Source organism: Pelmatolapia mariae, linkage group LG12, assembly GCF_036321145.2.
Source record: "Pelmatolapia mariae isolate MD_Pm_ZW linkage group LG12, Pm_UMD_F_2, whole genome shotgun sequence".
NCBI classification, from domain to species: domain Eukaryota; kingdom Metazoa; phylum Chordata; class Actinopteri; order Cichliformes; family Cichlidae; genus Pelmatolapia; species Pelmatolapia mariae.
In genome coordinates this window covers 13,598,981-13,625,007 of record NC_086237.1, presented here as the reverse complement: position 1 = coordinate 13,625,007, position 26,027 = coordinate 13,598,981, and the positions used below count along the sequence as shown (strand labels likewise).

At 38.4% G+C, this 26,027-nt stretch overlaps 1 long non-coding RNA gene across 3 annotated transcripts; it reads right to left on the bottom strand.

Moving 5' to 3' along the window:
• Positions 1 to 8,648: 8,648 nt before the first annotated feature.
• On the bottom strand, positions 8,649 to 22,873 carry LOC135933684 (uncharacterized). 3 transcript variants are annotated; one of them, XR_010573889.1, is made up of 3 exons: positions 22,789 to 22,873; positions 10,430 to 10,607; positions 8,649 to 9,036 (listed from the first exon to the last, which is right to left on the bottom strand). It is a non-coding gene; the product is annotated as an uncharacterized LOC135933684 (long non-coding RNA). The 3 variants fall into 3 exon arrangements; XR_010573891.1 differs by lacking the exon at positions 22,789 to 22,873 and adding an exon at positions 22,211 to 22,292; XR_010573890.1 differs by lacking the exon at positions 22,789 to 22,873 and adding an exon at positions 18,689 to 18,757.
• Between the last annotated feature and the right edge of the window lie 3,154 nt (positions 22,874 to 26,027).

The following is a 26,027-nucleotide window of genomic DNA, read 5'->3' as shown; positions in this document are numbered from 1 at the left end:
AACCGTCAGGTAAACGCTTGTAGAAGGAGACATTGTGATGAACATAATGTCACAGAGACCTGCTCATCAGTGCAAGTAACATACAAATAAAATACTAAAACTCCACTAACCGAGACTAGGCAAATACCTGTCGAACAGGTTGTTACATCAGTACCAAACTGCCAAATAACTGCATTCACATGAACTGTTAAATGGTCCAGTTCACCTGGTATCTATGGTCACTGTTGGGTGAACATAGTCGTCAACTTCATTTCTTTTTTAAGCTGATGATGCTTTGTGAAAAACCCACGGTAATATGAAAGCCCATCAACATCTGTGATTCTGTGGAGGAACAACCTCAGGGACAAAGTAGCAGCACGGGTCACTTGATCTCAAGCTCTCACTCTTCATACCATTAAGTTATTTTATGTGAAGTCATTTTCCCTCAAGAACACTGTTAAACCAGGTCTTAGGGTTCTTTAACCCACTAAAACCCACTTGAAGCTTGGCAATGCTACATTACTAAAATTATCAGAGTTGCAATGATTCTTTAGGTATTTCTTGAAAAAATACCTTGTATTTTTTAAACAACATAACAACTAAATTATCAGTGTTTTAAGTATTACTGCTGTTATTGTTGATATAAAATGAATTATAATCTGCAGTGTTACTGTTTCCTATGCTGCCGGGCAATTTATCCACTAAATATATGTAAAAAACTGCAGTGGCTGAAGCTACTGCATCACATAAATACTGTGATAATATTTCCCCGTGAAATAAAATGGAAATATAAATGCTAATATTAAAGTACAATATACATTACAACAAGACAAAATCACTGGCACATTTAGCTGGAGTCTTTCTTCAGCCTTTTCTTCTAACAGGATCCTGAAAAGTTGCTATAAATGATCCCCTACAGGCTCTAACACATATTTGACAGTGTCCAAATCAGAGTTCTACAACACAATAGATGGCAGCTTCTCATTAGTATAATTTCATTTTGACATCTGTAATGTCAAAATGTGTATATATATATATATATATATATATATATATATATATATATATATATATATATATATATATATATATGTATGTATATATATGTGGATGGACAGAAAATGTCATAGAGCATCAAGCACTAAAACCAGACATTAAGCAGCAATATTGTTTCTCTTGGGAGTAAAAGTCTTTGTTCCCATGACAGGTGATGTACATGATGATGACCTAACACAGTGGCTTTCAAACTTTTGTTTGCAAAGAATTGGACAAGGCAGACCTGCAATCAGATCTGTAGAAAATAGCCTTTATGTCATCTGGAATATTGTCAACTATTATTTTGATTTTACTGTCAGATGAAGGCAGTTTTTGTGCATGACACTTTTGCTTTCCAGTAAGCTTCCCTGATTTAACTTCCATCCTTTCCCTTATCAAACATTTTCACACAATCAAAAAAACGCTCTTGCTGCTGCTAGTTCAGATTGTTTGCCCTTTTACTTTACGCCAAGTTTCTCTAAGACGAGAGATTTGATTTTCCAGCAGCTCTGCACGATTCCAACTGAAAGCTGTCGACATCCACAGTCTAGTGGAAGCAACAAAACAAGCTTTACCTCTGCATGGGTGTTGCCCTCATCATCACAAGTCAGGGCCTTTTAATTTGTTAATCAAACATTTTGCACTAATACAATACACTACAGTATCATTCATTCCTTTTTTGTGCAGGAACAGTATTGAACAGTTGACACAATTTCCCACGGCGCCGCTGGACTTGCCTTGAGCCACGCCAGTGTGCCTCTGGACATCACTTGGGTGTAATCAGTCAAAAAATAGCGAGGAGGGAGGAAGGAAGGGAGACATATTCAAATGCGTTGAAATCTGGTTAATATGAAGTCTATGATTCATTTTCTTGCATACTGATTTGCACTGGCTTTTTCCTCTACCCGGACTGACCCGTCCCCAGAGGCACAGATCCCTTCACTGTAGGGGTCAAGCCCTCCCCCATTTTTCACACCTCGACTTACCAGAATATAAGGACGGAGGACTCATTGACCAAATCACATTTACCACATCTGTGTAGACAAGTGCTTAGGTGCACCACTGAACTCTCAAATGTATTAATCATTTTCTTTAAAATGAGGGGTTCTGCTATAATATTCCTTCTCTGTGTAACTGTCAAAGCACTGTTCATGGGCACAGTTTGCTCACTTCCTGAATGATATTCTCAGTCACCTGAGGAAGAGTTGATATCAGTGCCATAAAATGTGAGCTGTCTACTGCAGTTTCCGAGTCTACTTACTGAAGTCGCTCTAGTGTCACTTAAGTCACGATTTCTGTTCAAGCACCAGTACTGAGCAGCCTTTGGGACTGAGGCTGCCTTCAATGATCACTCAGTGTTTCTTGGATCTTTTCTTCTTGCCATCTTGAGGTAACATCCACATTAATTGGACCTTATGCATTGCGATGACTGGATCTGTGTAGAAGCATCAGCGTTTGTTCTATTTACCTGTCTTCTTTCATTTATTCCCTGACTATAGAATTCGCAAAAACTAAAATTTTTTTTTTAAAACATTAAAATTCCCACTTTTTACTACCTTTTTTAGTCCATCACTTTGACCAAAAGACACAAAATCCTTTAGTCTGCTCTGAATATCTCATGACCTTTCCTTCAGGTCCTTGTAGAATGCCACAGAAAAGGCTGTGTGCTGTAAGGGTTTGGTTGTGATCAATACTAATCAGTTTGTCAGTCTTTTAGCTAATAACAAGCTAAGAACCCGCTGCTCGGAAAAATATGGCTTCCAGACCTCTTTAATTTGTCATAATAGGAGGGCAGAGGAAGCAAACGTGATTATCTGGCTCTTGGTCTCTGATTCCTTGTGTGTGGCAGATGTAATCTGAAGGCAAGGAGGGTTATTTAAGGAGGCCCACTGCCTTTTTCTGTTTAATGCTGTCAGCTGGATTCGATTTGGAAATTGTACCGTTGCTAATCACATTTTTCCGCTAGGCAAGCTCTGATGCCTGTGTGTGTGTGTGTGTGTGTCACTGAACACCTTGAGGAAAAATAAATAGAACAAACACAATATGTGATGTAAAAATGGTCTGCAGGAAAACTGTTGTTGACACGGTGGTTGAGATCTGCAATTTGACTTGTCACTTGAAAATGAAAATGAAAAAGTAAATGGTAAAGTTGAAACATACATTACAAGCTGAGACAGGTGTATAAAAACACTACCGAAGCCTGGTTGCCAGGTTTGACGTATTTTAAAGGTAAAGGCAATCCTTCAGTTTGGGTCAGTAAGCCTTGACTAGGTCCAGCCCTTTCAGTTTGAGATGAATAACCAGATGGAGGATGTATGGGTCCTTGCCTTGGTTTTTTAGCCTGTCACCTCACCCCTTCAACACTCAGCAGCTCTTTAGACCCCTGTTAGAGCTGCAGAACAGAGGGCCCATTAATCAAACCCCAAAGGTCAGGAGCTAAACCCAATTTACCCGTATGCTCTCCCTGTCGCTCACAAGAGTAATGAATATGTTGGTGGCGAACCAGGAGGAGCCCAGCAGAGAAACGGTTCAGGGAGGGATTTTGTCTTAAAAAAAAATAAATACAATTTTTCTCATGAGAGAGAGAGACAGTGTTTTTCTGCAGTTAGCTTCCCACACTCTATTCTTTTCTTTTCTTTTTTTAAGACAAGATATACGTAAATATAAAGTAAATATAATTCCCTTTTGATTTGGTTCAAAGTTATTGCAAAAATGCAAAATGCAAAACAAAACAATCGCTGTTTCTGTCTGGAGGCTTACATATTCACAAAAACAGACCGAATGCTGCTCGCGTTGCTGTGAGAAAACACTTGCAAAACAAAATATCGTGTTTAATACAATTTTTTTAAAAATCTGTTAATGTAACTGATTTTATGTATATACACTCACTACCACCTTTTTTGGGTACTCCTATTCAGTTGGTGATTAATGCAGATATATATAACCAGCCAATCACACAGCAGCAAGTCATTAGGCATGTAGACATGGTCAAGGCAACTTGCTCAAGTTTAAAATTGAGCATCTGAACAGGAAAGAAAGGTGATTTACGTGACTTTGAAGGAGGCATGGTTGTTAGTTCCACATGGATTAGTCTGAGTATTTTAGAAACCGCTGATCTGCTGGGATTTACCTCCACAGTCAACTCTATGAATTATAGAGAACAGTACTAAGGGTGGATCTTGGTACCATTTTTTTGTCCTCCCCTAAAGGTGATTGCTTAAGTCAGTTCTGTACAATAATTTAAGTTCATTTTCTGTTTTTGTTTTCTGTATTTATTTATTTCTGTATTTATTTTGGGAAACTTTTTTTTTACTGCAGAGGTACATGCCACCCTGCCTACACTTCTTGCCAATGTACCTTTCTTTTGGTGGATGCTTCCAACAGTACAACAAATCATGTTACAAAGCTCAGATCATCTAAAACTGTTTTTTGTTTTTTTTTGTTTTTTAAACATGACAGTGGTTTCACTTTACTCAAATGAGCTCCGCAGCCATCAGATCCATGAAATCCAGTAAACCACCCTTGGGAGAACGGGAGATTTGCATCATGGGTGCACAGTTGACAAATCTGTAGCAAACTGCATGATCATGCATTTGATCAATATGAACCAAAATCCCTTAGGAATGTTTCCAGCACTTGCTAAAGCTTTGCCATGAAGAATTAAGTCAGCTCTGAACCCAATACTACGAGGCGTGCTTAACAAAGTGGCTGGTGAGTTTAACGTATGCTGTGCTAATGCTGCTTCCTTATATAGTTACAGCCTGACTGTTTTCATGCCTGAAAATCTCTGTAGACTGTGTAGAAAGGGCAGACTGTCATGGACTTCAAATGGCAGCGTGTGCCTTTAGATAGTCATTCACAATTCATTACAAATTTCCTTTTGTAAATCTTTTGTTAATCACTTAATTAGTTAAAGATACAATTAGCTACTGTATCTGTACTTTTGAGTTAAACTGAAAAGGTAAATATTAGCTTTCTTGCAAACATAACCACAATCTGTCAAAGGTATTACAGGGCAGGCTTTCTTAAACTTTTTGCTGAGTACCTCTTATTGATTTAAAGTACATGCACTTTCTCAGAAATGTAACTTTATATTATAGCGATATAGAGATGCAGATCTCAATTACCGTGATAGGTCTGTTTGGTAGTACTATGTGGTGTAAAAACAAACAGTATTGATTAGGGAATGGAATAACCAGTATTGTGCCAATGCAGGCATAGTTTCATAGTTCTGTCAATAGGTTTTATTGGCTTAGAGTTGTGTCCCTTGGCCTTCCTGCATTTCAGTAAAAGTAACTGTTCAAAAATCATTAACTTCAAGTTACTTGAAGTCCAACACAAACACCTCAGCTTCACTCATGATGGCAGCACAATGCAGACAAACCAGATCACAAGTGTAAATGCAAGCAATTCTGTAAAGTACTATAAATAATGCTTAAGAGGGATGAAAATGTTCCTTTATGATCTAATTGAAACATATGCTTACAAACCTTTGTAGTCTAATATACCTCTTAGATACCTCTGGAACCAAGATACATATATATGTGCCACAGATTTGGTGGCATAACTGGTCCCTATCATAAATTCTGTTTTAATATTAGAGCATAAGTATTTTGGGACAAAAAGATAAAAGGAGAGAAAGGAGACATTACTTTGTACAGTTCTGTGAAATTACACAGGCCACTCTGTAATTTCCTTTCCTTCTTGGCAGGTGTTTTAGGCATTATAGGTATTAGGTGTTTAGAATCTGTAATATTATCTAAACTAAAGGGAAGACTGGCATTAATTTAAGTTTGATGTCTTCAGTTTTAATGAACTCGTGTAAGTCAGGTGGTGTAACTTACCATCGTTACCACTGATAATCATCAGTCTTCAAAGCTGTCTTCAATTAACACATGTTCTATTACAGCCCTCTTAAGAAGTAGCAGTGAACAGTCTATAATTTCCACATCTCTCTTACACCATCTGTACACATACTAATTTAAAACATCTTTTTCCCCCATAACAATAACTAGGCTTTCATCTTCGCTTATCCTATTCCTCTTCCGCGTCCTTCAGCTGTCTGCCTGTTTGTCATGTGTCTGCAGAGTGTCCTGTCACTATCATCAGCTTCCTCTCAGCACCGAGAATCCAATGACTTTCCCCTCATCCATAATTGAGAGACCATGCTAGGTGCCTGGAGAGCTGAAATGAATTAGCTGGAGGTATTAATAGCCGTCTAAAAATACAGCTGCAGGTCTATTTCCAGGGGCCTTCAGAGGCAAGGTGTTCCTGCTATTAGGAGCATTTGAAATTGCTGGAAAATGCAACCCTTGTTGGAGAAATTAGATGAAGTGTCAAACAGGAGCAATTATGTGAGAGTTTGAATGCCATGTCGCATCCATAACACAGCTTATGTGTGAAAAAGCATTAATTAGAGTTAAATACTTATTTTCAATCTGTACAGCAAAAGAAAAATGATAGTAATGTCGAATCTTTTGACAAATACTGCCAGTAAAATTTCATCACGGCTCCTAAATTTGTTCTTTTCAGATTTATTCTGTGTGAGCTCTGCTAAATTAAATCAGCTCACCTTTCTCCACCCATAATTCCACAATCTACTACACCATCAAATACCACCCACCCTGTCTAATAGAAACAAAGGGAGATCATCAGGATAATGTGGGTGACTTGCAGTCTAACGAGGCAGACACATTTCAGCTCTAATGATCTAAATGAACTCGTCACTGTCGTTCTCCTCTGTGTCTGAATGCCTTCGATGACCTGCAGTAATTACACCTTTCATTAGCCATTAGCAGGCATAGCCTCCTAGCCCTCGTGGATTGATCGGGTGTTCACAGGGTTGCCGTTAAACCTCACTGCAGAGGAGGACAGAACCGTATCCAGTCGCTTGATAAGGGCAGGTACTTCAGGGAAGGGAAATAATGGGAAAGATAATGGCTCTGATCTGCACTTAAATACAATTTCAGCCAATACTTCATGCTAAGATTATATCTATGATATGAATCTATGGACTTATCGGCATTAGCATGGACACCTAAGCAATAAAGCAACAGTAGCAAATGCATCCCCACAGGTCAGTTTATGGGAGCTAAGTTATGGTTTTGCTGCGCCACTCTTTGGCCTCTAAGATCAGAGTCTCTGCAACCAGAGTTAAGCAGCTACATTTAAACAGTTTATATCAAGGATCACTTGACTGTTTTGCAATCACACATTTTTGCACCAACCTTCAGAATCTTTGATACAGCAAGTTTTAGCAGTCTATAACAATTGTCTGTTTGTTGAAGAAGAGTGACATAGTACTTAGTTTAACTGCGCTCACAGGCTGAAAACAGAACATCAGAAAAGATAAGCTAGGGTATGTTGAAGGATACTGCTTGGCCCACTGCCCGGTAAGCTGACTTCAGCTACAAGCAGGAATGCAATGTTGTTCAAAATGCTGACCCAGCTAGTGTTCTAGGATCAGTTAAATCTGCCATTTACAGTGAATAAACATTAGAAATACATAGATGAAGATACATAGAAAACTTAACCAGCTGAAGTTTTGGCAGGTGATGCTGATTTAGTGTTTTTTCTTTTGATGAAAATGTGTTTGATTTAGTTTTAGTCAAATTCTAGTCCATTTATATTGTTTTTAAACTTGAGAAGATAAGCTTGATCATTGAATCACTCACTGGATAGGAACGAGTGCAGCACTCTACCACGCTTTGTGCTTAATTCTTAATCACTTTTCATAACATGTATTGCTGGTGCCAAGTCACTAAGTAAGACTTTGTGTGTGTGTGTGTGTGTGTGTGTGTGTGTGTGTGTGTGTGTGTGTGTGTGTGTGTGTCGCAAACAGCACTGGTGGCCAACTTCGAGCCAATAGCACAAGTTGCCATTAAGTGTGAGTTTTACCAAGGAGTTGCTCTGTCCCCACTGCTCTTCTCAGCCAGATAATTAACAAGACTGGCAATTGCGGAACGGAGCAATCGTCAGCCACCTCCTCTACATGGATGACATCAAGCTGTATGCCAGAGACACTGACTCACTGATCCACACCACTAGGATCTGCAGCAATGACATTGGAATGTCATTAGTACTGGAGAAGTGTAGTCTAAGTGACAAAGACAGGGAAGGCAGTCAGAACCAGACCAATGGGATCCATGAAGAGGCCACATCGGGAAGATCAGGGAGAAGGAATACAAGAAGCTGGAAAAATACCAAACTTGAAGAACGTGTGTGTGTCATTTTTACCATAACAAATAGATTACCAGAAACATTTTTTCTCATTTTTAGCTTTTCACAGATTCAATTTCACATGGCCTTCATAGATTTAAATTGAAGCTTTCCACAAAAAAATATCTAAGAAACTTGGGGAAAATAAAAAATGTGGAATAGTGGACACAGATGTAAAATCACCATTGTGTGCTTTATTTTTAATATTTTAAAAATCTTAACAAAAATGTATTTTAAATGACATTAAACCCTCTAAAGCCATATCAAATCAAATCAAATCAAAATGTATTTCTATGGCACATAATAATACAACAAAGTTGACCAAAGTGCTTCACAGTGGGTCAGAGCAATAGCATAAGAAAGTTAGAATAAAAACAGTTAAAAGGAGGGCAAGAATTTTTTTATTTTATTTATTTAACCTTTATTTAACCAGGAATGTCCCATTGAGATTAAAAACCTCTTTTTCAAGGGAGTCCTGGCCAAGAGGCAGCACATTTCCAAACAAATACATACAAACAAACAAGATTAAAAATTACACAAAACAATTACACATTATTGAGGCAGTCTGTAGAAACAATATGGGTAAACAGCATAACTAGCCACGAAATAACCAGCTAGTTTGAATCAAAAGCCAGACTAAAATAATAAGTTTGAAGACACAATTTAAAAGACTGGATGGAATGAATATAAGGAGGGAGGTTATTCCAGAGTCTGGGTGCTATGATAGCAAAGGCCCGATCACCTCCGGACTTCAGACGAGACCTCGGTTGCATCAGGAGCATCTGGTTGGAAGATCTTAGTGCTCTATTAGGATTATACAAATGAAGGAGTTCAGATAGATAGCTGGGAGCCAAATTGTTTAGAATTTTAGAGGTAAGCAAGAGAATTTTGAAATTGACACGATATTCAACAGCGAGCCAGTGTAAGTTGGCTAAAACTGGTGTGATGTGATCATAATTTCTAGTGCCAGTTAAGATATACTAAAGAATATGAATGTAATTGTACATAACTGTGATGCTGTAAAAATGAGTAACTGTTTTCAGTTCCACCTTTGAACTACACAAACTGCAGCTAGAACATCAGGTTGCCTGTTGCTACAAATTATAGTCTTTAAAACAGCTAAAAGAGGGCCGTGATTTCTGCTTTGCTGAGAAGTGAAGTATTGTACTATTACTCTGTAAACTGTGGAATACAGTTTTCACTGGGAATTCTGACCTCAGTTTTGGAGAGCTGGGCGAAAAAGTATAAAACATTTTGGGATCCAGTGAAGTGATATTGATTGGCCGGATGTCTCATAACTATCAGAGACTTTCCATTCCAGTCCAGTTTGAGAGATTTTACAAGGTTTTTATGTGTGTGAGTTCTAATTCATTCCCTGACTGCTGCAAAACTTTCTACAGCAGTGCTAGTGTGAAACTTAAAGGCACTGTGAGACGTGAGCCAAGAAAAACAAAAAATATCTGTAACACTAAGAGCTGCCAGATCTTATCACCCTGGAAGTTGTAACATCCACCGAGTGTGATGAGTCATGAGTGTCTTCTGAGTGTTGTAATGCAACGTGAGGCAGATGTGGGTCTCATCAGTACGAAGGGGAGGCCATCAAAATACTGACTGTTACTATAAAGGGAAAATCAAATGCTAGTGGTCTAATGTGGCATTAATGTTTAGCAGTTCTGCAGTTTTAGGTCATCAGAGGGAAATTAGCTTAATGTGCAGATTAAAAAAACTGGATAATGTGAAAGCCCTCAAGCATTAATTATTCCTTCCTATGAAATATAAGATGCTACTAATTAATTAACTTCTGAACAAGCAGTTTTATAAATCAATTTTTTTATCACAGTTTTAAAACCTTTATGTGAAACAATGTGTGATATTTGTCACACAGTATTTGATTTCTTTTGTCTTTATTTACTGTCATTATGTAACTGCAATTCCTGACATAGCGATCTACAGTACAAACCACTTGAAGGTGCAGCCAGTTTATTTAACAGAAAAAAAGAACACTGATACTCATAAAAATACACTGATTACTGTGTGTCCAGCAGATTGATGCACTCTTATAAACTGGGAATTAATCCGTTAAAATTACAAAGAAGCTGGCTGCCACCTTATGGAAGCCACCATGTTGCCATCTTGGATACAGTGGCTGTTCCACTTAATTGCGTTTTATGTATGTGGTGAGAGACCGGCCACTTACATTGTACACTAAAGGCAGGGGAGAAGATAACCCATAGGTGTTCCTGTGATGAGAAGAGGTCCCCTTCACCAAAGAAGCAAAGACATGATGGAACGAGTCACTGCTGCTGGCATCTGGATGAAGAGTCATCCTCTTCCTCCTCTCCTCATGCCTCATCTCCTGAATTGAAGTCAGGGCTCTAACACACAAAAATGTGCATTAACAGGCTTATTTATTCTGGAGTTTATCACACACTTTACTCTAGAGTGTTCAAGTCCAACAGTGTTAGATCCACTTCAAAGAAACCTTCAATAACCCCAGCTAACAGCAGCTAAAAGCACTTACTGACAGAAAGGTTCAAGATTTCCTCAACAACTCACCTCAGTATCACTGTCATCAGACAGAAGTGAGCATCACTGACTCATATTGAACTATTTCACAAAGCTTTACAGCCTCCTCCAGAGTAAATAGAAGAGGACACCTGGCACATTAATAGCAGCCTACACTCACTACAGATGAATGGTGCCCAGAGTTGTTTGTCCTACAGCGGCCACCGTAGATAGGATTATGCATCTGAAGTCAGGAGGTGTAAGAAAACAGAACTTGAACGCGTTTCATATTGGTGTCTCTAGTGGTGAGATCTTACAAACTGTAACTTTAAATCTTATAGTGTTGACCATGAATCGTGATGGGTCCTGCTCCCTTCTAGGCAGAGCTGGTAGATGTGTGAGGAGTTGTATTTTATTCCAAGTATAAAAGGTTTTCTTGAACGAGCCACGGGATCCAGATTGATTTATACACTGCACACTAAAGAGCTGTGCTGCAGATAAACCCCCATTATGTTTAACTTTCCTGTAATAAATTACTGATTTGTTATGGGTTTTTTTTCACTCCTTTCTTATTTGAGCCACAGCGCAGAGGCAATAAACTCTATCCACACACACACCACTCCATACTATTGAGCTAGGTAACTTAAACTGGCATGTTCATCTAGAAAGGTTATTCCCATGATGGTATTATGCTACTGTTAGTGTTTTTCCTCTTAGAAGTATTTCTGCTGGCTGATATTATTGACTTTTGCCATGTATCCCTTTTTCAAATTTAATGCACACCTAGGCTGACCGTTTTTAAGGTTTTATTTGAATGTAGACTGTTGTTTTGGTTGTTTCTATTGTTTCGAAGCTGCGCTATTACACTGTCTTTAAACTTTTACATAAACTTGGTGGACTTTAAGCCACAGAATGTTTTTGAATTGTCCTGTAAGGACGCATGTTTCTTCTTGGAGGGTACTGTTCACCATAATCATTTGGTAAATTGCCCTTTAGGGTTTTCATTGCAGGTTGCAGTGTTTTGTTAAAATCACAGTGCACATAGAATCATTCTTGTTGAGGCGACTAGCTTATTTATATGCTATCAGATAATACAGTGCACTTTTTTTGTGTGTTTTGTCTCTCATTTCTCGTTTCCCTGTCGTCTTGTTTTTTAAGTATTGTCACTGTCATGATTATTTTTGGTAATTAATCAGACAAGCCTAAATAAACCCTAACTTGCCTTGTTACGTGCTGTGATTATATGACTACAATATGCATAGTAGTCTTTCAGTTACCCATCGACAGCACCACCAAAATGTAAACACTCAAAGAAAATCAAAAATAGCTGTAGGGGGATCAGCGTCTCTCTGTGTGCTGAGCAATTCTTTATGCTGCCAAAATTCATCTGCCATGCTTTCCTTCTCCCTTAACTAAATCCGTCAGCTCCCTTACAATGTACTGACAGGCTCCCTCATTCAGCATCATTCGATTATCAATTCTCATTTTGCGAGGCGCGGCTAAGCTCGTTTCAGATTTAGATCCCAGACTTCAAGCAGCCATAGATCACCTGTCACTTGTCAGAGCTTTCTGGCAGAAAAGGACAGAAAAGTGTCAGTGGCTTTGGGCAGTCAGCCAACGATGGCAGAGAAATGACTTCATTTGTATGTGTTGGAAGTGGGACTCGGAGAAGACAGAAACCAAATAACTTGTGTGTGTTCACACTGTGTTTGCTTCTTAATGTTAGCAGGTGGGTGTCAGCAAAAAACAAATCTTACATTTCTTGTATGAATGGTCCGCCCACCAGAACGCTTTAAAATCCCATCAGATGATAAATGTGTGCTTTTACTATTTCCATATTTGCTTTTGACAGCGACAGATTTCCAGTCATATAACAGGTGAAAACTGGATCCTTGGTCTCTTGGTTGGGAATCAGAATTGAGAACATGTGAACGCAACAGCTGCCAGAATTTCATTGTCACAAGAGATATCTTAGTTATAGCCATACAACTGAGTATTGTGACCGGTATGAAAAACTTAAAGATAAGAGAAACATGGAATGGCCCACTCCTGCTTCCCCTTGACTGCATAAAAAGCACAGAAAGCTTTTGCTGTCCTGCCAGTAATGGTGCAATGGAGGAAATGTGAATTCATTTCTGCGGCAGCCTGAGAGTGGATTGAAGAGCTTCTCTCATGCTGTCACTCATATAACCTGATGGGCACATCACTCCCCCCTGGCCTCTCTTTCTCCCCCCCCCTCTCCCACCTGACAGACAGCTCTTCTGTTCTATTATCCCCAGCTGTAATTTCATGTCAGTTGACAGGGGAAAAAAAAGGCCGATTAACAAATTTAACACCAGATCTTGACACCTTTGCTGTAGCTGTCAACTGTGGCAAACCTGCAGACAGAAGGAGTGGTGGGGAAATGTTACGGCATTGATTTTCACTGGGCCTAATTGAGACATTTATACAAATCCAAGCCAGCTTGCTCTTCACTGAATAAACACTGCTCATGTTCTGCCCAAGTACAAATGCGTTAGCTGCAAACATAAATTTACAGCAAGAGTCCTGCAGAGAGACGGAGACTATTTTAGTACCTCTAAATGCTGCGTCTGCTTGGTTTTGTGTACGATGCCGTCTCTAATGCAAAAAAAAGAATACCCCTTTTTTATTTATTCATGTCTTTATGCTACTGTGTTTTTTATTTATTGACACTGAGGGCAGACAGCAGGATATTGATTGTTTGCTTTCTTTCTGGGGTTTGTTTGAGGAGGGGATCCATCAGCCCTACACAGCCCACCCACACGAAGGCCTCCCTTGGGCAAGCAGCTGTTCTCCAGGGTGGGCCCTTCTAGGTGCACAAAAGCCCTCTCCACGACTTTCACCGGACCTTTTTACCGACTGAGAGCTCGGCACAAAAAAAGCAATCCTTAATCCCGAAGCATAATCTCAACCCCTATACAGCTAAAAGCAACATCTACTGTGAAACGAGCTTCAAAAGGGAATTAGAAAAATTGCCATTTCCTTGAAAGGCATTGTGTTATGATTTGCCTGGTGTGTTTGTCAGGTTAGAAGGAATGGGCAAGAGGAGGTGGCAGGGGGCAAAGCCAAAGGAAAAACATGTCAGCGGTTAATCCATTTCTCCCATTGATATACGTATGTACGCCAGGCTTAACAGAGATTTAAATAATTCAAAGTGCTTGGACTGCCAAAGCTCCATAATCAGCTTGCAAGCTCAAGGAAGCAGCAGGATAGAGTGTACAGTACCATACAGGGAGACTGATTGCTCAGCCCACATGCATAATTAAGCAGGAATGGGGGTTCGGCTTTAGAGGGAGAGCCCCATTTAACGACAGATCTGAGGTCAGATAGCAACATTTCTACATGGACGAGTCTGTTTACATGACCGTATGGATAATGATCTGAGAAGTGTGGATGTGGGTTCGCTGTGTGGACTGTATTGTCAATGGCGTGGTATGTTGTCAGCAAATAAGCAGTCCCAAAAAATGCAGAGTATCTGAGCCAGGATTTATGGCTCCATATGGTTCGCATTAGGGGAAACTCAGTAGATTATCGCAGATGGAGTTGTTTAAAGCCTTATTAGTCAATAGGAAATGGCTTACTGTATTGGCCCCTACTGCTCTAATTCTACAGTTTAAATCTTTCACTTCCTAGAGCACACAGTAGAGTGTACACAGCTCAGACCAAACCTTCACTTTTATCAGATCTGTTGTGCATAGTTAGGTTTAATCACGAGGGTGTCAAATGTTTTCATTATTGCAAATGTACCACTCAGTTGCATTTCTCAAGAAACAAACAAAAATAAAACAAGTGGGCTTGTTGGAAAACAAAGGCATGACTCTGCTGTCCTTTAATTTTTGGAATATTAATTGGTTAGATTATCAATCACCAGAAGTACCACATGTGTATTTTCTGACACTTTGCCTAGGCAGGTAAGGAGCATATTAATTTCTCTTAACAGTTTTCTCTTTTTCTTTTTCTAACATGTCCTGACCCTCACCACTGCCACTTCTTCACTTCCCATCCCACAGGCTATTATGGCACCAACAACAGTTTTCAATTTCATTTCTATACTGCTCCTGTAACGATTTGTGTTTCATTCTAGACATTAGGCATCTTTTATTTTCCCAGCATAAAATTAAAGGTAATAGCTAAAAATTACAAAAAATACAGTATTCCTGACCTATTTATATCTCTAGTGCTGCAGAGAGTGTTAATTTGGCTCACACACTGATCAGCACAGGGCTCTGTGGTATACTAGTTTGTTAGGTATATATATCAATATGTTTCCATATTAGCTATAGCATGAATTTATATTGACCCGTACATGACCTGTCTAGTCTACTCTAAGCCATTTCAATGTTTGCAGTTTACCTTTCTCACTTTCCGCCGAACCCACCCCTATTCTGCCTCTATAGCTGGGAGCAAACTGTGTCCCACTCACTTACAGGTTCTTTGAAGTCTGAAAAACTTTTAAGACCTTTTTATTGACTTTTTAAAGCCTGTAACTACAAATTGAAAAAAAGAAAAGAAAAGAAAGACCATCACCGGCAGTGTGGGATCATGATTTTCCAACACAGGCACACATCCTTCTGCTTTGGAGTCAGCATCATGTAAAACCATTGCTTAAATCAGTCATTTTCTTAAGTATAAAGCTGGATCAAAGATTACAGGGTGGTGCTATTGTAATTGTTACTGTTATGTCCTTTACTGATTACATGATGTGAACTTATATTTTCCAACTTTCAGAATAGAAAACATCAAGGAAAGTTTCTGCATGTGAAATGTTGCGTTTTAAAGCTTCAAAACAACATTAAGTGAGCTTAACTACTGTGCTACTAGCGCTGCGTCTAGCAGTAGTGACACGCTGTTTTCCTTGAAGCTGTTTCATCCCAATTCTTACTTTAAAAAAAATCCAGATAGAACTGAAGGGTCATACTGACTCCAGGTCCTCTGCTGAACAGATTTTCTTATTTGGGGATCAATTACTACATTTTAGCACTTTAACACGCTAAACTAAACACTGTACCTGCTACAGGCTAGCATGTTAGCATAGAAGGACAGGTGGGCAAGATCACATGAGCATTTAGCTGAAAGTACCATTTTAAAAAAACAAAAAACAAAAAAAAACAAACAAATCCAAAACCGAGTTACTAAATGGTGGAAAAACAAATTAGAAAATATCAGATCAAATAAAGTGGCTTATTGTAACATTATAAAGAGCAGAGCAGTGGTGTTGACTGCTAATTTTTGTCATAGCTTTTGTCAACTACCTTTTTTTTCTGATGAAAGCAAGACAATAACTAAATAATAACCAATGCACTAGGACAAAATACCCCAATCACGACTAATTTACTTGTGTAGCGAGGCCAGACGAGTTTGTAAGTGATCCAATCAGAAGTAACCCCCTCGTGCTTTAAGGTTAGATGGACACATTTGATCTGACCCCCCTCCATTTTTTCTTTCTTTTTTTAAAAAAACAGTACAACTACCTCCCCGTCTCTCATGGAAAAGCAACAAAACATCAGTGCCTGGGAGCAACAGAAGAGCAGACATGTTTCACATTTGACGTCAACGAAAATAAGAATTAATGTTAGATTTAGTTAACTATAAACTAAATGACGTTTTCGTCAAGACTATGACTAACACTAAATCAAACTTTGCTGTCAAAATAAACATTGGTGTACAGCTCAGTGAAGTTAAGAGATGTGACAATGCAGGGTTAAAATAAACTGTTTACATGAAAGAAGGGTCCTCTTCCAGAAAGTAAGATTAATAAACCCTAACTATAAACTCCGAGCTGATTAACTGTGAGATGTGTAACTCTAAGCTTCCAGTGAAATAAAGGCAAACAGCTGTGCAGTCGGCTCTGAGTATGTTCAGCGTGGCGTCTGTGTATCTATGTCCTTCTCCATACTTACATTCATTTGTTCAAAAACAAATGAAGAAATAACCTCAATGATTACAACAGGCAAATATTTATTGCAGATGTTTTCTGCAAGTTACTGATAGTAGTATACTGATACATGTGAGTGTGAGTGATGGTGCCTGACAAAAATGTTTACTCTGTGTTTATATGTAGATGCTTACTTTGCATGACTTATAATAGATCACAATGTCTGTTGTGAATGAGTGATAGCAGATCACAGTCGAAGCTGCACATGACTGATTATAGATCACGGCAGGTATTTACTCTCCATTTATAGGGTAGACGCTCTTGGATGATAGATCATGAAAGGTATTTATTTCACATATACATGGGAAACGCTTCTTGGAGATGAGTAGAGCACAATGATTAGATCAAAACAAATATCCATCACAACACATGCTTTTAGATAACATTCATGGGAAATAACACAAAATAACAATCACACTATATATTTTGTTGTTTTGAGAATTGTGCAGTTATGTTTTCAGTACATTTATAGATTATTTCATGGTATTACTTGAAATTGTCTTATTGGTTAGATACACAATAAAGACAGAAACACATTTTTTTCATGTTTAGTTTTTGTTACAAAACATTTAAATAATCATTCAATCAATTTTTGATATTAAAAGTGGCCTTTTTGGCTGTAATTTCCAAACAGCTCATATTTCAAACACATATTTTCTTTGACTTTACATGTATGAATAAATAGAACATTTTATATGCTAACTGCAAACAAACATGAGTTGGTTAATGTGTGACAAGGTAATTTCCATAATAGTTACTTCCATCATTGTCTTTATTGACATTCTTTGTTAACTAACTAATTTTTCTTTATTAACTGTGATTTTTAAGACGCACCCTTAGTATATGTTTGGTGAAAGTTCATTGATTATGCCTAAATATAGTGATATTAAACTGAAGGTGTACTACTGCCCAAATAAATGCAAACCACTGTTTGTAACAGTCAAACATTAAGCTTAAAATTTGATTGTTAAAAGTTTGATTTAGCATGACTTAATTATTCTGTATTTATAAAAAACAAGTTTCAATTTTCATTGGCAGTCATTTTAAAACTTTAGACAACTTTGTTTTATTTGGAACGTAAATGCCTCAAACTTGATAAAAAGTAGCTTAACACACTACAATTGACATTTATAAAGCTCGGAATTAGAGACGTTAACTTTAAAATTAAACTGAGATATAATTTCAAGCTGTCTAAATCTATATGTTGATTGCCACTCTTAAGGTAAACTGCTTAGTTTATGTTTTAAATAAGAATTCCAACTTAAGAAAAAGCTTCTAGGTTTCAGCACGTATCGCAGGCACGATGCAGCTTTCTGTCATTTGCTTTCTGCTTAAAAAGAAGAAATTAATAAAAAATTGATATTTTTCAACAAAGTTGTGAAAAATAACACATAATAAAAATCCCAAAATATGTTTTGTAGTTTTGAAAGTTGTGCTGTTATGTTTTCAGTTATCATCTTACTGTTTAATCTTATATGATTAGGGTTTTTTTTTATCTAAACAACTGAAAAATATAATTTTTCCAATCCTGAAAGTAAATATATTCAAGCATTTGGGCACATCTCTGTTTTGTTACAAATAAAAAGTGTGTCATGTAAACGAGAATTTATCTGTATCAAAAGGTATATATTTTTTAACATTATTTAATCAGTTGCTATCTGGAGATGGAGAAGATAGAGAACTAAAATAGATCAACACATTTCCCTACATCTTTGTTAAATTTTCTAAAGCATTTGTGGCCAAAATGGACCACAGCTGATGAATTACCCATGTATCCACAAATGCTAGCACAGCAGCAGTGCTACGTTTTGTTGATCTTACAAGTAACCCTTCACACAGCACATTTGTGATTTTATAGTCACTGACCCAGTCTAGTTTTAAAAACACCCAGGCATGTTTATATGTTCTGTCCAGCATTGAAACAGAAAACCAAGAAACCAAGCCAATCAGTCAAACAGTAAGCTAGTTAGTAGGCTTGTGTGTGCACGACTTTACCCCCTGTCCTCCCATTGGCATATCCCTGTCCTCCTCCAGTGTTGAGACCCAGATGGCATGAGGCAGCAGTGACCAGGGCGATGGCCTGTCTGTCTGCCAGACTGACAGCATCTCAGTGCCAGAGGCTCATTTTCGAGCAGCAGCCACAGCAACAGCAATGACAACAGCATTCATCCAGCCTCCAGACGGCCGCATGCAGCTGACCACACACAACACAAATCCATCTGTAACCACTCCATGTCTTTAGTCGGTGAAAAAAAATAGCCCTTATTTTTCCTGTAGCCTGCTGCAAGGCACACAACAAAAGAGAAAAAAAATCAGCTGTATTCATTAAAATTTGTAATTTGAAACTGATTATTGTTTGTAAAGTAAGTTGGTTTGCCAAAAGAATAAATAGAAAGATCAAATATTTGCTCAAAGACAGTGAAAGTCTTCACACACATATATGTAGTGACATACCAGGGACTTAATACAAAGTCCCTGGCATTTTCACTGTTGTCATTTAAAAAGTCGTCGCACCTTTTGGTTTCCAAATACAAGATGTGAGCAAATCATTACAGACACTCAATCATCTCACTTGGCACTGAAGCACAGTAGCCGATTAGGCCTACTTATGTAGCAAATTAGAGCTGGAAGAAGAAGCTGTGAGGCTTGACATTCAGTTGAAACACTTTCAACCCATTTGTACAAATTATTTTCTAGTGAGAATATGTGGGACTTTTTAAAAATGTCATTCAGATTTCTGTTTACATCTTAATTTGTCAAAATATCAGCAAAACCGAGTACTGAACTACTGTATGCTAATTTATGTATTTCGGTCGAGAGAGCGATCCCCACATTGACAATGATCTGTCATTTTCTCACTTAGAGTAAGAGTACTCCCTTTAATGACATGATAATTTGTAGAGTAAAAAGAAGTTTAAAAAAAGAAAGAAAATCACATCATACAGTTATCGTGCGCAGCTTGGTTTCTCGAGAATGCCATTTGTATCACTACACAAAACAGATGTAGTCAGTGTAGGTGTGCAGACATACAACCAATTTCCCATATTTCCAAGAGATGACAGGATGCCTGATATAAAGCAAACAGATGGCGGAGTGAATACAGTAGGGAGTACAAACACAAACACGTTCTCAGATAAATTGAACAGCCTGAAACTCTAAAATTAATTCTGTATCACAAAATGTTTTTCCAGAGCGGAGTTGTATTTCTGCGAAGATTTCTCAGAGACACTTGAAGCTATTGCTCAGACAGAGATAATAATTGGCCAAGAGAAAAATAATCTCAGTGGAAGAATTTCAAATAGCCAAGAAACCTTTACAACTGAGACATTACATTTTAAATCATTAGGATGAAATTATGTTACTTAATAATTAATGCATGCATAAAATAGGCGTGTTTATCGTGTCGTCCCCTGCACGGTAAAACTCCTTTCCTTTTGGTAAGATCAGTTTTAATGGATGCCTTTTTCTTCTAGAAATCTATTTATTTTGCAAGTGTTTGATTAACTGTTAAACTGGATGTCTCTTTGCTTCTATTTTTGTCTGCCTGGAGAATAAAACACTGAGGACTGATCCTCTGATCCTGATTAGTCAAGGACTGGTACAGAATTGCAGTTTAAATAAGAATTTAACTTTTATTGAAAATTTAGTTCACTGTGACTTCACAAATACTCAACTGCTAGTATTCAGTATCAACTGTGATCATGCTGAAGATATTACTCTCTTCTGTCTGCCCAGATGGTTACAGACTTGTTTAATGTTTGAAAGTAGGAGGTAAAAACAAGGATTACAATTATGCTTCTGCAAATGAGACTTTGAAGCATATAAACATAATTTCTTTATGGTATTACTTTATATTTGTTGTTGGAGCTGTATTATTATATTAATGCTTTTTTCCCAAAGCTTGTTAATTGATAGTGCATCACACTACTAACCGTGATGTCCTTCTATTATGGTCTGTTTAGATTGTCCAAATATTGGACTGGGTCTAATTACCCTGATGTGCCCTTCAGATCAGAGTTGCATGTCAGATGTGAGTATATTTTCCAATACATCTATTTTGACTCGAGTTCAAAACTTTATACACCATACATGCGAGCGAATCATGCATTTTCTGGTGGTTTTCTAGTACACAATTATAAAAGTACACGATATACTTCATCTTAAAGTCCCAAACAAATGTTTTCACTTATCCTACTTGCATTCTTCCATCAAAATTGTCTCTGGATTTGTTGTTATAGCTAAAAGTTCAATGTGCAGATATGTAAAAGACGCCCTTTGTAGTTTCCTCCATGTGTGCCTTCATTGTTCCATATAGTGTAAGTCCAGTGTTGTTGATGCTGTGCTGTAAACTGGCACACTACACATCGTAGAATGAGCGTGAGTCATAGACATTTTGGCAAGCTTATCACGTTTCAGAGCTTGCAATGACGTCAGCTCAGCAACAGCGTACAATATAAGCTAAACCTACTCTCTGAATTAACTCTATACAGTCATACTGCCAACAGACAAGACACAGCTGTGGGGCCCAGAGCAGGTTTTCAGCCAGCACAACATCAAGAATGCCACTAAATGACAGGACCCAAGGGCTTTCCTGTCCAACAATAACATATTTCTATTATTGTCCTTCTTGCAGCTAATATTAACCTGTCGGAGGAATTGGAACTAAATAATGAGGGTAGCAAATAAACCTCAACACATCTGCTTGGAAGCTCCAGACAAACTTCTCAGCCTCACTTGCTCTCACATATATTAAACTTATAACATCAATCATTCAAAACAGTTCTAAAAATGATTAAAAACAGGCTTATTCTAGCAAAAAAGTCGCAGTTCTTATTTTTGGGCAAGAGAACAGCAACTCACTCTTCACTCAACTGACTTGACCTCCATCTCTATATGTGTAAAGATCTTCATGCACCTGTGTGCAACAAGTAAAACAACACAGAAATGTGTCTTTTTTCATAAAGGTGGAGGCCCAGATTATATTGAACCTCTTTTGCCTACAAAGGTTTCACCCTAGCTTGGTTAAGGGGTGTTTTAATAAGACGATAACACATATATTTTCTTTTTCAGATTTTCCAGTTAAAATGTAAAAATGTAAAGCTGCATTGTAAACAAAACCTAGCCACTGCAGTTTTAATGTGCATGCAAGGCTGCAACAGGGCTGCAAGACTTTGTGTTGCACAAAGTGCAGCTTTGATTCAAACAAAGAAAAACTCCTTGTTTTGAATGGAATTAAGGTTAGGTCACAATTATCTATTCCAAGCAAGGTTTTCTCCCCACTTAACATTCTATTTTAAAAGTTTCTTTCTTTAAGTACCTTGTAAAGTCAGGACAAACAGTACGTAAAGCCACGTTTAAGATGTACAACACAGCAGAGTTAGTGTTAATATAGGGCTAATACTGACCCTATTCACACAGCCTGCTACAAAGAACAGACAAGATCAATCAATGCTTTGAAAAATACCAGGAAAATACAGCTAAAGTTAATCCTTTCAGTGTTATGCTTGCAGATAAAACCTTTCTTGGATTGATGATTCATCTCCTCCCAGCATTTATTATGAATGAGGTCCTCTTGATGCTTTCATGACAGCCTCTTTTATCCCCAGAGAGACTGGAGAACTTTGAACTCCCCTCTCCCCACAGCTTACACGGTGCTAACAGTAGCAACAGAATACAGTTTCTTTGGAGTATACACGAACGCTGGTAGCACTCTTCTGGCAGTTTACAGAACATGCAGCCTTGTGTGTGTAAATGTGTGTTCAGCGTGTCATAATTAATCATAGCCCTGAGGATCTGTACTATGTTATGCATGAGAGTAAAATAGAACTATGAATATATTATCCTGTGTGTTAAAGGCATGCTTTGCATAGCAGCTGCAAATGCTAAAAGACACACAGACGCACGCACAGCAGCTCCTTTATGAGGAAAAATTTATAGATGACAGATTTCTGTCTGCTCTTGAAAAATGGGCGAGTGGGGTAAAGTGTGGCTTTCCAGGGAGCGATTCCTTGAGTCTGTGGTCCTTATGTCGATGGTTGTTAATGGCTCCCTCTATTGCAAAGTCAACATCCAGCTTCAGTCTGTGAGTGAAATACCTCCTCTGTTGATGTCGTAAGCCTGTCGGAGGAGACGTGAAATATAGCTCTCTTTGGACCACCTTGGAGCTGAATACAGACTAACTGCTGATGTTTGTGTTACAGCTGGAAAGTGCTGCAGCTTTTGTTTCAGTCATAGCACCACCCATTTCTCCTCCTTCTGCTTGCCGCTTCTTTTTTTCGTCTTCCGACCGCGATCACAGCGTGAAGACCAAGCCAACAGTGGAGCCGTTTTGCCATAGCGATAGCTGATGAAACCAGAAAGAGAACGCTACTCACCCAAAAACCCTCAACATATAAAAGCTCTGATATTGATCGCACCCTAGTTGAATTCCTCCTTGTTTTCCACCCACTGAAGCATGCCTGGAATATGGAGTCCATGAAAAGCCCTTTGTGCTCATGTTGGAATGATCAGTGATTCTTCTTTTTTTTAACCTCTACAAGAATTTAATTCAGCATAAGGTTTTCCACTTGGTCATCGTTGCTTGTCATCTATGCTTCCATGCTGATGTCTTTGATATCTGATATCTGTATGAACTGCTGTGCAGACAGGTGGAACATAAGAGTGGAAAAAGAGCAGGAGTCATTGTTTCGAGAGGTCTTTGTTGTAACCTTTGGGTTTAATGTTGACATGATGGCTCAACACATAAAATCAAGAAAGCTCAGCCTCTTGCCTTGAATGCTGAAGAATTTCCCTTTGACCTAAAATCAGAAAGGTTTTGACTTTTATCACTTTGATGGGATCTGCATGTCACCCCTGTGTCTGTTTTGCCTAAGTACTTTATAGCTTCCTTCCACAGTCCACACACGAAGCTATCTTGGTGACTCTAAGGGCGTTTTCACCGCTATAGTTGTTTACTCTAATCTGAATCAGTTATTGAATCTGTAAACTTTTAGCTTTCTTCCCATAGTTTGGCTTCTTTTCATATAGCAAAAACTTCAAGTGAACTCCAAGTCAACCATGTGAGAACATTTAGCCTCCTTATTGGTCAGATGTGTCTGGGGCAGGAGCAATGAAATTAAATACAGGAAGAAGGTGCTGCGTTCTGGCCTAGCTGCTAGCCCTTTGTGTACTCTGTACATTTATAATATCCTGTCGCATCCCAGAATGCAAAGGATACCTGGTTGCAGGAAGGCATGTAGCTCAGACTTGCAGCAGACACCTGATAGATGAATCAGCTCATGTTCACACTCTGGAGATCATTTGACCACCACCTGTGTGAGTTACTTTGTTCACATCTGCACACGTGAACCTCACCAAGCAGGAAGTCTAATTTTAACTGACTAAACACCGCAGGTGTGAAAACACCTTAAATGTGAATATGTTCTTGTCTCCACACCGTGTGACTGATCAGTGACCTGTTGCTTAAAATTAGCCAGGACTCTCTAAAGGCTAAGCAGATATCATGACTGGATGGATATTTCACATTTACATAATCTGATTTCTGGAGCTCTTCTCTCAAGTGTTTATTTTTGCTAGGTCATTAAAATATGTCTTCTTCAATGTCCGATCATAAATAACAGCCATGATCAGTTTCTTCTCTGCTGTAGTTGACAGTGTTAATAATGTAAGTCTCTTCTTGACTTTGACATTTACAAGTGCTGGTGGTCTTCCAAAAGTTTTCTTTTTTTCTCCACTGTGAGCACAGGGGGAAAAAACGTTGTGCTCAGCTCAGTGTTTTTGTTTTTTGCGCTGAACATTTTGTCACAGCATTTTTGTCTGCTTTAATTTTATGTGTTTGTGCTTTAATTTCAAAACTTGGCAAAAGAAATGGATCGAAAATTGGGTAAAATTTCCATTTTCAGGGAACTGTTGAACTATTTTGAGTTTGCAAAAGAGCATTTTTTTTCTCACGTTTATGATTCATGAGTGATGTCACAAATTAATGATAAAACATGAAAATGCATGTTTTTCTTTCTGCGATGAAAAATCTGGAACTTTGTGTGTTTTCTGTTTGTCCCTCAGCAGAAACCCAACTGCGCTGAAGCACCGTGCTGCAGTGAGCATTCAGTGCTTGGAAGTGCTTGACACATGCCATCACTGTTTACTTCTGTTACTGTTGTGTCAGCGAAGCCCCCTCAGCTGACATCACATTACTGGTCTTCTGTGTAAGGCCCTCACAAACACTGTGACCTTTTGAACCCTGGCAGACATCCACCCGCCAGCTCCAGCATTCTTCACCTGCTTCACTGCTATTTCATCCATGTGGAAGAGTGCTGCCTGTCGTAGTTCGCCTGTGAGTGCGGTAACCCTCAAGCACCCCTCCCCAAAACACTCCCTTGATATTGAATTATGTCCTCTGAACACAAACGATTGTATGTCTGAAATAGGCCTCTTTTTTCCCCTCTGCATTTTAGACTACCGCTTTGAACTCTTTCATTTTGAATCACACTATCAAATTAGAATTCAAATTAGAGCAGCAATGATCCCATTAATTAATTTCATCCCGACAAAGTAACAGGCAGAGAGAATATCTCATTTGCAGCTCAGCATGATCTTGAAATGAATACTCCTAATGATCGAGCGCTTTTAGTCAATAGAAATTTGTCCCTGCAAACATTTCTATCTTGATAGAGAAGAGTGGTCATAGTCACAAAGTATGTAGGTCATTTATTTTCTATCAGTGACTTGCTGGGTTAATTGCCGTTTTAGGGACTTAAATTCAGCCAATGGGAATCAGCTGATGGAGTATGTTTGTCTTTTTTTTTTCTTTTTTTGCTACTCTTTATCAGTTACACTAATGATTGTTCAGCAGCTCATGATTATCAGACAAAAGCTCCCCCACTGTGAAACAATAATTCGATCCTAATTTGCTTTACCTAACATCACTGTGATTGGTCAAAGTAGATCATTTAAAATACGCTGCAGACACTGGTCTCCTTTATAGTCTCAGTGTGGACTTATGAATATCTGGTTACTTTGTAACCCATATTATCTTCATGCATGTTGACTGTAATTCACGAAGGGTTTGCTTACTTTAATTACCTGTTTTTTTGGATGTGTTTTCATTGTAAAACTTCTATTCTGGGACTAGCCACAGTTTAATGGCCAGGTGATTGTGTTTTTCTCTAGTTAACTTTCAAGTTAGCAGATTTGAAAGTTAAGTGTTAACATGTGAGTCTGAACTTATTCCTCCCCCACGTCCTGGATCAACTGCTGCTCCACTGACAAGGGTGCCAGAAGCGTCGGAGGAGAAATGAGAGCTGGCACCTACCTCTTATGTGTCACTTTCCATGTC